Here is a 12,172-nt window from a genome sequence, read left to right as displayed (position 1 = left end):
GCCGGGGGGGGGCGGGAAGTGGATGGGGAGGGGAACACCTTTATAGAAGAAGGGGAGCAGGTTGGGATAGGGGCTTATTGTATTACATATCTAAAATCACATAGATAATTTGCAAGAAATTTAGAAACCTTTCTTGATGGATGTTTGTGAAACAGAACCAAGTTAATCATGTTCACTTGCTGAACACTGCTATCATTTACTGCAAGACATTCATCCTTTTGTTGTCACTTTACACTTTTTATTGATTCTTTGCGAATTTCATGTCATTTACCTCAATCCTAGTCATCTCCTTTCCCACTTTCTGCTCTTGCAACCACCACCCAGCAGAAAATAAAAAATTAAAAATAAAAATAACCCTTCCTCCTCAAAAATAAAATTTGTCAAGGAATCTACAGTGTGTCGCAGTATAGTGTTTTGCAGTGCCTACGTCCATTTGATCTCTCCCCTTATGTATTTACTTTTCATCCTAATTGCACCCACTCTCCTGTTCCACCAGTCCCATTCTCACACTCCTCCCCATCCCCCTTCTCCTTTGAGAATGAGAAGATTCCCATATGTACCAACCAGCCTTGGCGCATCAAGTCACAGCAGGACTAGGAGCATTCTCTCCCACTGAGGCCAAACAGGGCGGCAGTCCAGCTATAGGAGGCAACGAAGTCAGGCCCTGATTTACTTGTTATGAGCCATTAATGGAGATCATGCTACATGCATATCTGCTACATACGTGTAGGGAGCCTAGGTCCACCCCATGCATGTTCTTTGGTGATTTAGCCTCTGTGAGCCTCCATGAGCCCAGATTGGTTGACTCTGTAGATCTTCTGTGGTGTCCTTGACCCTCTATCCCCACTCTGGCCTCTTCCTCTTCCACAAGACTTCCTAAGGTCCACCTAGTGTTCTGCTGTGCATCTGTTTCCATCAGTTGCTGGATCAGGCCTCTCAGAGAAATGTTATGCAAGGCTTATTTATGTAAGTGTAGCAGAATATCATTAGTAGTGTCAGGGTTAGCTCTCTCCCAAGTTATGCCAGTTATTGGTTGGCCATTCAAAGAATGGATAACAAAAATGTGGTCCATTTACACAATGGGATACTACTCAGCTTTTAAAAACAAAGGCATCATTCAATTTGCTGGCAAATGGGTGAAATGTGAAAATATCCTGAGTGACCAAGGAAGATACTCATGGTATACACTCAATTATAAGTGGATATTAGCCAGAAAGTACAGGATATCTATGCAACAATCCACAGACTCAGAGGAGTTAAGTAACAAGGAGAGCGCAGAACAGGATGATTGAATCTCACTCAGAAGGGGAAATAAAACAGATATCAGAGGCAGAACTTCCAATGGAGAGACGGGGACATCTGTATGATCTTATGTGTTCCTCATCCATATCTATCCAAGCCTAATGTATTTATTGCATTTCCTTTGATTGTCTTTCATTGTATTTATTTGGATATATTTTTGTTAGTGAAACTGATAACTAATCTTGTCAAGGATTTTTCTCTCCTTTTTCCCACCACTCACTCCCTCTCCCTCTTGCTTTCCATCTCTCTGTTGTGTCATGGTCTGTGTGTGTGTGTGTGTGTGTGTGTGTGTGTGTGTGTGTGTGTAAGGCTATGCAAACATATTGTGTGCATGAGTGTGAACAATAGGGTTTCACTGTCAGCAATCTTTTTAGATTTCTTATTTTTGGAGACATGGTCTCCTGGGAGCTTGCTGATTTACTAGCACTCCAGAGATCCTTCTATCTTTACCTACCTGCGCTAATATTACATATGTGATTTGCTGTACATATTTTAAAATGTGGATGTTGCTGATAAACTCAGGTCTTTGTGCTATACAGCAAGCACCTTTACCAAGTAAGACATATCCCTATCCCTTATTTTATGAATTTTTAAAACATAAAAATATTATATTATTTATTAATTTTCTGACTGTTTTTTCTTATAGTTATGCTTTGCCAGAGATATTAATGTATTTTTGATATACTAAAATGTATATTGTTAAATATGAGTATTTGAAATGACAAAAATGTATGCCACATATGCATCCTTTCTCAGAATCATAGGCTAAACTTTTTGTCATGACAAACAATGCTACAGTAGAAATCAGCAGAGGTAGACCATGACTCTTTATCCGTGTTAACTAGCCTTTCATGGAGAGATATGACGTTGTCTTCTATGTTGAGCTAGAATTCATTACAAGCACTCTTTTGCCTGATATTATATTAGTTGAAGTTGCGTATAACAGGAGGGAGACGCCACAGTGGGTAAAGAAGTGGCTGTGTAAGCATGAAGAACTGAGTTTAGATCCACAACACTTCAAATCCATGATGGTGATACTCAAATGGAACTGGTATTTATGGGTAAGAAAAGTGGACCCCCTGACTCTAAGTTCCCAGTCTAGCAGAAAGAGCAAGTTCTACATTCAGCTGAAAACCATGTCTCCACACATGAAGTATAGAAACAATTGTGGACACCCAGCACTTGATACATATATACACATGCATACACTATACATACATGCTTATCACTTCTTTGAGGGCATATATGTAGTTTATGTTTTACTTTTTTGTGTTTTTTTAGAGTATAATACAATTACAACTTTTATGCCTTTCTTTCTTTTCTTCTTTCCAACTCATCCCATATACCCATCCCAGCTTTCCTTCAAACTCATAGCCTTTTCCCACTGATTGTTATTGCATGTATAATATGTATGTGTATATATATATATAATGTGTATATATACTTATATATGTGATATATATATATATATATGTATATATTTTTTTTCCTAAATATAACCTGTTTGGTTTATAGAATGCTACTTACATGTATGCTTTCAGGGCTGACCATTTAAAATTGGATAATCAATTGGTGTGATCTTCCTTGGGGAAGGCCACCTTTCCTGCTCTAGCCCCAGATTTCCTCAGTTGCCTATAGTTCTTTGTATAGTATTAAGGCCATATTGGGTTTTGTTTCACTTCCATCATTGGACTTGAATGTTCCCTGAGTCTAAATTGTCATAATTTTGTGGTTAAGTCAGTGTAATTTTTATGATCACTTCCATCTTGCCATAGTACCATGCAAAGAGCTCAAGTAAGAATTAACCTTTGTTAGAATTTGGGTTGCAATATCTAAGTTTATTCTATTATGATTGGTAAGAAAAATGTTGTTAGGATTATGCAAAATTTTCTACCTTAAAAGACACTTGAGCTTCTGTAGAAAAATGAACCAAATATTGGTTTACCTTCGCGATGAAATGTGAAAGTCTTTACCACTGTTTTATGCAGTGATTAACAGTGTTTTATGGTTTTTGGTCTTTGTTCAAGTTACAGGTATGAACTGCCACAATTGGGTGCATAATTTTCTGTATATCTATGTGCAAATTTCTATGGTTAAGAGATGGACTGATATATTATACTATATGATCTTCATTTAGTGAATAAACTATTTTGTCTTCTCTTTGGCCGAGTAAAGACTCTTCTGGTCTATGATATTCTCATCAAACAAAGTTTTGAAGAAGGAAGGAGTATGTGTTTTATTCAAGAGTCTTCTGATAGGAAGGGTTCTTGACTGTGTATTTAACTAGTCTTAAGCACCTATGGACTATTTGAACTTGTGACCAGTTAAATACAGAGTCTTATGTCCTTTCCTTGCTGATTTTTTGGAGTTCCTGGTATATTTTTATATGTTAACTCCTTGTCAGATTTTGATATTGAAAGTATCTTTTACCAGTCTGCCGTCCATCTGTTAACTTTGACAATAAAGCTCATTAAACAGATATATTTAATTATTATGTAAATTTATTAGTGTTGCTACTTATGGCCTGTGACTTTGGAGTCTTTTGAAAGAAATCACTCCCTACTGTCAAAGTTAAAAGGAAATAGAAAAAAAAATCTTCCCATCGTATTTTATCATTTTCCTGTCTCATTATTGAGCTCAGGTCTTTAATCAATTAGACATTTATTCTAAGTATAATCTAAAGAGAATATGTTTTTTCCTTGACATAATATTTGAAGTACCTGCATTGCCCAGTGATCTTTGCTTCTCCCATAAATGGGTGCTCTTTTAGACTCTTGTTTCTCCTTAGTTTCTTCCATCTTCAAGTATTATGTAGTTTACTTCAGGGTATCAATTCTACATTAAACTGAAAGATAACACAGTTCTTCTTCTTGATTTTCTTGGAAATTTTAAAATTTCAAGTATGAGATTGTTCTATATTTTGTTAGACTATGATGATCACTGTGTGTGTGTGTGTGTGTGTGTGTGTGTGTGTGTGTGTGTGTGTGTGCACTTAAGAAGTCTTCCTATTGTCCTCATTCTTCAAGAAAAGTGAGTCCACATTGTTTTTTGAAGCAGAATGTCTTGCTAGAACTTAGAGAATACAAAACACGCTCGTCTGATTGGCTAATAAACATGAGTGATCTGCCTGTCTCCACTGCCTCAGAACTGATATTATAAACCTGTGTCACTATCTGCAGCTTTCGATATGGGTCCCGGGGCTTAAACTCTGTTCCTCTTGCACGCATGGTAATAACTTTTACCAAATCTTTCCCAACCATTTTGAAAATCAAATTAACAACATCATGTATATTGTTTCCAAGAGGATTTTTAAAAATAAAAATGTACAAATTTCACCAAATGATTTTTTTCTGCAACTCTAAAATGAACATATGGGTTGCCATGTTTTGAGCTAATGTACTAAATGATGTTTGACTGCTACTGAGCCACCCAGGAATTTCTGGAATAAGCGTGACTTTTCAGTTTTTATTAGAAGAATGTTGTTATATTTGGTTAGTTAACCAAGAATTCTTGCATTCATTTTATAAATAGAGCTCTCATATTTTCTTTTCTCATTATGACTTTATCTGGCTTTCATTTGGGGGTTGCACTAGGCTTTTAAATGAAATGGTTAATTTGTACAGATTTTAAATATTCTGAAATAACTTAAATATGTGGTACTGATGTGGTCATTTAAATTTGACAAGTATACCAACGCATCTACCTAGGGCTGAAATATCATGTATTTTATGGGTTGACAGCAACATAATGTGGGTGATTTTATTTATTTTTATAATGCTTTTAATAACTTACCATATCTATCATTCATTTCATCTTGTATCTATAAAACATTTGAACCCTTTTCAAGAAATTTGACCACTTAAATTAAAATTTTAAGTGTGGTGACTAGGAGACTGTTTAGTTTTGCATAACATAAGGGTTTTTCATAACTTCAATGGCTGTCAATACCCTCATTTCTGTTTATGTAGATCCATCAGAAACTTTGAAACTTTGAAAATCCATTTTTTACTGTACTGGTTCCTGATTGGAAAGATTTTTTTTCTACTGTTAGATTATATGACCTTCTCCAGTTTTGATTTAAAAAACACAGCCCAAAGCCTGCTGTGGGCAGCACTTTACTTTGGCAAGTGGCTCTTTCATGGAAGAAGGTGTGAGCCCAGCTGGGCTCCATATTCTCTTGCTTTGAGGATTCTCCCACAGTCATTGTGGCCTTCCCTGCTTATTATGCCCCTTACAGGAGTAAGCATCCCCTTATACTTTTCTCCTTTCTGGTTCCTGATTAAGTATTCTTAACGGCATGTCTTCCTGCTTCATTAGATACCTTCACAGGCTATGGCTCATGGCACCACTACCTTCTTGAATGGCTTTCAAAGTTCACTCATGATTTTTTTTTATGTACAAGCCTACACAATTTTATTTATTTTTTATTTTATTCTAAAGTGTAAGTCAATATTGTTCATCAGCATTTATATTATCTGTTGCCATTATGTAGCCAGACAGACCTGGGATTCTGTTTCCTCCTTCCTCAGCCTCATAGAGCTTGGATCTGTTGTTTATCTTTTATAGAAAAATAATTTGTTACTGATTTTCTTTTTTAGTATGTTTTCGAAATCTACAGGAACAGACTACATGAGGTTGGATGTAGGCAGCTTAAGCAGGGGATTGACTGTAGTGACAATACACCAAGACAAAAATCTTTCAGTCGGAGATATTTGCCTGGTTTTGTTGTTATCACCAACAAGCTTGTGTGTCGCGCACGCGCGCACACACACACACACACACACACACACACACACACACACACACACACACACACAGTCATAATTTACCAGAGAAGCATACTTCAAATTCATACACTCACAGACTTCTTAGTGTGGTAGACTATCTGAATTGGGGTAAATATTGAATGTACTCTGTTTAAGCCACTACCTTGGCTCTTCAAGGAGGGCTGCTAATGGAGTTTGTGGTTGAGACTGTGGCAAAAGCTAACAACATACTCGTGAAACTCATCTTTTTCTCCTTTCCTGAGTTGATTGTTTTTTATTATCTGGCTTTTCTCTACTGAGATGAGACCATATGTGGTATCTATTCCTGGTCGTCAACTTGACTACATCTGGAATGGACTACAATACAGAAATAAAGGGCATACCTGTGATCCAGATCTTGAGCCTGAAAGACACAAGTTTCTGACTTGGAAGATCTTGAAGCATAGTGACCATGAAAAGCTTAAGCCCAGGCAAGGTAGTACACACCTTTATTCCCAGGAGGCAGAAGCAGGCAGATCTCTGAGTTCAAGGTCAGCCTAGAACAAAGGAAATTCCAGATCCAGGCCTGGTTGTACATACCTTTAATCTGGACCACACATGCCATAGGTCTACATAAGAAAATTGGAAAAAGGAAGATTTCCTCTTCCCTTGCTTGCACTTACTTGCCAACATATCTGTTGGAGCCTACTTCTTCAGGATGCCAGCTTATACAGAAGACCAGGCTCAACAACTAGCCTTGTGGACTGAGCAACTATTAGCCTTTTGGACTTCCCATTCATAGCTGCCCATTGCTGGGTTAGTTAGAGAGCAGACTACAAGTCATTACATACATTCTGTTAATATAGAGAGACCTTCCAAAATTTATTTAACACAGGAGAACTCTGACTAATACATCATATAAACCTTTTTGTTGCTTTTATGAATGGAAACTGACAGGTGTCATTGCAAAAGTATGGCAGTGTATAAACTGTGTGGTGCAGCCTCTCTATATTGACTCTAGTCTTGGTTCTGTTAAGAGTTAGACTTTAGTAAAAAGTCCAAGGAGACAATATATGAACCAGATAGGGAGAGCAACCTGGAGTCTCTGATAATACAGGAGTCACAGTCCTAGGTCCTCACATCACAATTCAGTGCCACTCAATAGGAATGGATTGGGGACTCTCAGAGTTTTCATTTAACCTGTGCAATAGACTGAGACCAGACAAAAAGGAAGTTACAATACAAACTGGACAGCAAACTACACTGTGTGAGTGTTAAAGGGGAGTCTATGTTCCAGTGGAGAATCAAAGGTTTGAATGAGAGGGGTGACAGCTGAGCCAGACAGAAAATAACCAAACCTAATAGTGCTTTGGTAATGGCTCAGTGGGTAAGAGCAGTTGCTATGAAAACAAGAGAACCTGAGTTCAAATTTCCAGCACTAATGCAGAGGTCTGCTAAGCTATTTAGCCACACTCACACACACACACACACACACACACACACACACACACACAGACTCACACACACACATACACACACACACTCACACACACACATACACACACACTCACACAGATAGAGAGAGACAGAGAGAGACAGAGTCAGAGACAGAGACACACACAGAGTGAGAAAGAGGCAGAGACACACAAAGACAGAGAAAGAGAGACAGAAAGAAAGAAAGAGACAAAGAGACAGAATTTAAAGACAAACCATAGGCCACCATAAACAAAACAAAGATATTGGTATTTGAAAATAGTAGAAACAGAACAAGTGTTCAGAAGCAAATGACCAGTTAGGGAGCTGTTGGCAAGTATGGCTAGGTCATAGGTCATAATGTTAATTTGGGAGATAAGTAAGCTACATGGGACACAACTGATGGTGCAAGCCTACAATCTCAGCACAGGGAAGAAAATAAAGGAAGATCAGGCATTTGATTAGCCTTAGCTCCATAGCAAGTTTGAAGCAGGGATACCATGGAATTGGGGACAAGAAGGGTAAGTTTGGAAAGACAGAATTATATCTTCAAGTAAAAAAAAATAGTTGGTATTTAATTCTCATAGATTGTTTTTCCTTTTGAGAAGAAGTCAGGTAAAATAATATGGGGTGTTTAAGACAATGAATTAGAATGCAGGCTCAATTATTCTCCATTGTCATGATGGACTCCTTGCCACAACAACGACTAGTAGGGTAGAAGACAGGGGATAGGGTCGTCATGATAGGAGCAGAGTAAAGGTAGAAGCCAAATTATTGGATCGTGCTCCAGAGGGTGTGCTTTCTCCTTAGTGTTATGAGATATCATTGGGAAGGATTGTTATAGAGGGTATGCAGAGCATCAGGTCCTGCTTGGCACATCTCTTAGATCAGAAGAGGTTAAGTGTTTTGATAGGAATGAATGGGGGGTACTGTAGAAAGGTTTGACTCAAGAGGGACAGGTCCTCTCAAAGAATTTAGCATTGTAGTATCAGCATACTCATGAGAGAGATGGATGCATTTGCAAAACAAAGTCAATCACTTTGAAACAAGTAAACAAATGAAGGAATAAATTCATAAGCAAAAGTACAGAAGCATAATTGCATCAGCAGTCTTCTCTAGAGGTCAGTGTCTCTGCCACTCAGTGAACAGAGCCATGTGTTCTGTCTACCTTGCTCTCCCTGCTCCATTTATTCTGTTATATTTTTTCCTAATAACACTCATCTCCACCTAAGGTAATGTAGTCTATTTTTCATTTATTACCAGACACCTAAATCCTACTTGAATGTGAGATCTGACAGGGCAAGGAGCTCTTTCAGTATAGCGGTGTCTGTGCTTAGCCAGTACTTGGGAGAGATAAATTAGTGTCAGTTAGCTGGTTAAATGAATGGCTATTGACACTGCTATGATTTCCTGGGAAGGATCTGTTGTCCTGTTGGAAACATTGAAATGAAGCCACACATTATTACTTTTGCATAGGTAAAAGAACCCCTGCTTGGAACACTGGGGAAGGGATGAGTTCTAGTTTTACAAAAGAGTATCTTTAGATTCTGGAAGTTTCTGTTCATAATATCTAGCCCTTGGGTGCTTTAACTCATCTCTCTGAACCTTGTTGTTCATACATAAAATAGTATAATTTTCTTTTCTATGATTTAATAATTATATATATGTAAGTTTTAGTGTATAATCCTATATATTTGTAAAGGGATCCTTGATTTGGTAAAAGAAATGGTTAAGATTTTCTAGAATATTATGGTTATCTGGAATTCTTTTCTTGAATTTACATTTTATATCCTGAAAAATTGGCAGTGAGTAACTTGCATATCTTCCTTTGTTTCCTCAATCTATTGTATTAAGAGAAATAATTTCATTGTTTTTTCCCTTGCTTTCCTTGAGTGCTGTTTCCTGCTTACTACACCACACTGAGACAGTGAAAATGTGTTTAACTGCACAGCGTTGCCTAGCGATGTCATGTTTCTCTTGTGGTCTCACTCTGGGATGCAGTAACTGAATTCTTGCTAGTGATGCTTCTATCGTCACGTCTCTGGATGTACTAGTCTTTTAATAACCATTAGTTGGGACAGCTTGCTTTTATTAGCCAAAGCTCTTATGGAAGGGTAGCCATTGCTATTCATTCTCACAATATTAGGTTGAGCCATCGCTCTTTCTTTCTACCAAACAACTCAGGTTCTGTGTTTAAAAGGTCAATCACATTTAGCTCAAATGAGTAAGACAAACACTTCCTGTGCATCCTGAAAACAAAATGACCCAATGAATAGTCTCTTGAGAACGTTGAAGAAAATAAAAATAAAATGGCACTGAAATGTGCCTCCCAAACCTGTATGGAAAGTGATATTGAACAGACGGTGGTATCTGAAACAGAATCCATGCCCAGAAAGCTGACACCAAGAGTGGTGTGGGTGAGATGACCTGGTCCTGTTATTGTATCCTTTACCATTAAGTGACTGTCTCAGCCATGCTGTCAGTTCACAGCTACTAAGCTCAAGAAGCAACAGCTCATTCACAGTACTGCATTATGGCACACGGGAGGGGAGTCGACCTAGACATAGTAAATACAATTGCTAGGGCATTTAAAACACTAATCTGTAGAGGGCAAGTCAATGGCAAACATCCAACCTACGATTGGCTAAGTTTCCACACCTTCTTTCTCAGGTCCTCACCCCTCTGCTGGCATTCTCCTCATTCCTTTTTCCTAGTGCTCTTTCTGAAGGTGGGGGTGGTACTTCAACTTTAATGTCCTCCTGATGTACAAGTGCTTAAATACTCAGCAATCCTCAAAACAAGAACTCACAGATGTAATACAGGAATTCAGTCTCCTGCTGTATGAAAAAGAGATGTTCAGGGAGCTCTCAGTATTTATATATCTCAGAACTATTTTATATGGAATCTAGAATCAGACACAAACCTGATAAATCCTTTGATCTTATCCTATACGTCTTATGTACTATATGATCCTACCTGGTTAGAAAGTCACATGCTTAGTGGGGGTCAAATTGTATTCTAATTCAAAACCTCTGCTACTTCTTATTCTGGGTATATGTAGAGTATTGGGGTACAGAACTATGAAAATCAGTTCATCATACTTATTTTTTTAAATCCACATTAAATTTTAGATGAGTACACAAAAGTATAATTTTACAGCACTAAGTTTAAGTGGAACACTATAGCCAAATATATCTTTGAGAGAGGCACAGCCCAGGAGACAGCATTCTGAGACTTCTGTGTAGAGTCTGATAGTAATAACACAGGGTAGATACAGTAAAATTAATCACTGGGCCCTCCTCAGAAAGCACAGCTATGATTAGGCTACAAGGCGGAGAATCAAAGTTCTTCTAGCAAAACAGAGATTCAAATGTTTATGATACCTGTAACAGAGACACTTCTACCTCAGAAGAAAGTTGAAGTTGAAGAACAGGGAAAAAGAAAGAGAACGAGTGACAGGAGGACCTGATGGGTGGGTGGTTCAGTGTAGTTCTGTCTCTGCCTGGGTAGGTGTTCTATTGTCCCTCACTAGGCTATGACCTTGATTGAGTCTGGAAATCTGGAAGTCCTGTGACTAAAACATATTGCCTTGGACTTCAGTCTTTCGTAAGTTCCTTACCACTAAGAAGAAAAAGCAACATCCAAGATTGGCAATAGTCACTCTGCTTCCTCTATGCCCCTACTGAAATCAAATTCTTGATTAGCAGATGTGTTTCCCCTTCTTCCCTGAGAGAACAGAAGAGTTTTGCTATAAGAAAGAGATATGAGTGAGATCTTCTGTTAGTTAAAAGAGAAGCATCAATACCTGAATACATTGCTACAATAATTTCTTCCTAACAACAGGAGTCAATCCTTGATCTCCTAAACCAGGGACTTAAAAGCACTAAAACATAAGGCTTATCACCAGCTCAATGGAGCATCCTAGTCTTCAACTCTTGAAACTCACTTGGGCTCAGAAGTCCTTCTCAGCTTTTAGTCTAGCTCTTAAATGATCATTGATAAATGTCTTCCAAATAAAATATGTTAGATTTAGTAAGATGTTTATAACTTCAAAGCTTTGAAGATGAGAGTTTGTTCCCTTCAGGGCCTAAGGTTGTTAGGCTATAATGTTTAGGACAGGGCATTATGTGGCAAACAGAATAAAAGTCAATGCCTACAGATGACCAAGATAGTGTGAACATGTTCTAACAGTAACAATTTGATATGGGAACCAGTTTACTATCTGAGCTTTATTCCTCACAATGAATCAGGATCATCATGTATCCTCAAGGTGAGGCAACCCTTTAAGGGCTGGTATTAACAAGTTGGGAGCAGAGATAGAGTGATGAATACTGGACATGAATGGTGAATACAGAGCCCTAGAGCCAGTCCCTCAGAGCTGAAGTGGGTGCAGTTATACCATGGCACTCTTTATTTATTTAATGTATATGGGTGTTTTGTCTGCATGCTTGTCTACACACCAAAAGAAGTCATTAGTTATTGTTATATTGTGAGCTGCCATGTGGGTGCTGGGAATTGAAGTCAGGACCCCTGGAAGAAGACCCAGCACTCTGAGTCCAAGTATCTAGTAGCTGCTTAGTCCTTTGAGACTGGTTGTTTAAGCTGATCTGCTGTAGAAGTAGGTTCCAACAGATGTGCTGGCAAGTAAGAGC

This window comes from Rattus norvegicus, chromosome 3 (genome assembly GCF_021556685.1).
Source record: "Rattus norvegicus strain SHRSP/BbbUtx chromosome 3, alternate assembly SHRSP_T2T, whole genome shotgun sequence".
Classification (NCBI taxonomy): domain Eukaryota; kingdom Metazoa; phylum Chordata; class Mammalia; order Rodentia; family Muridae; genus Rattus; species Rattus norvegicus.
This window is presented reverse-complemented; position numbering follows the sequence as displayed.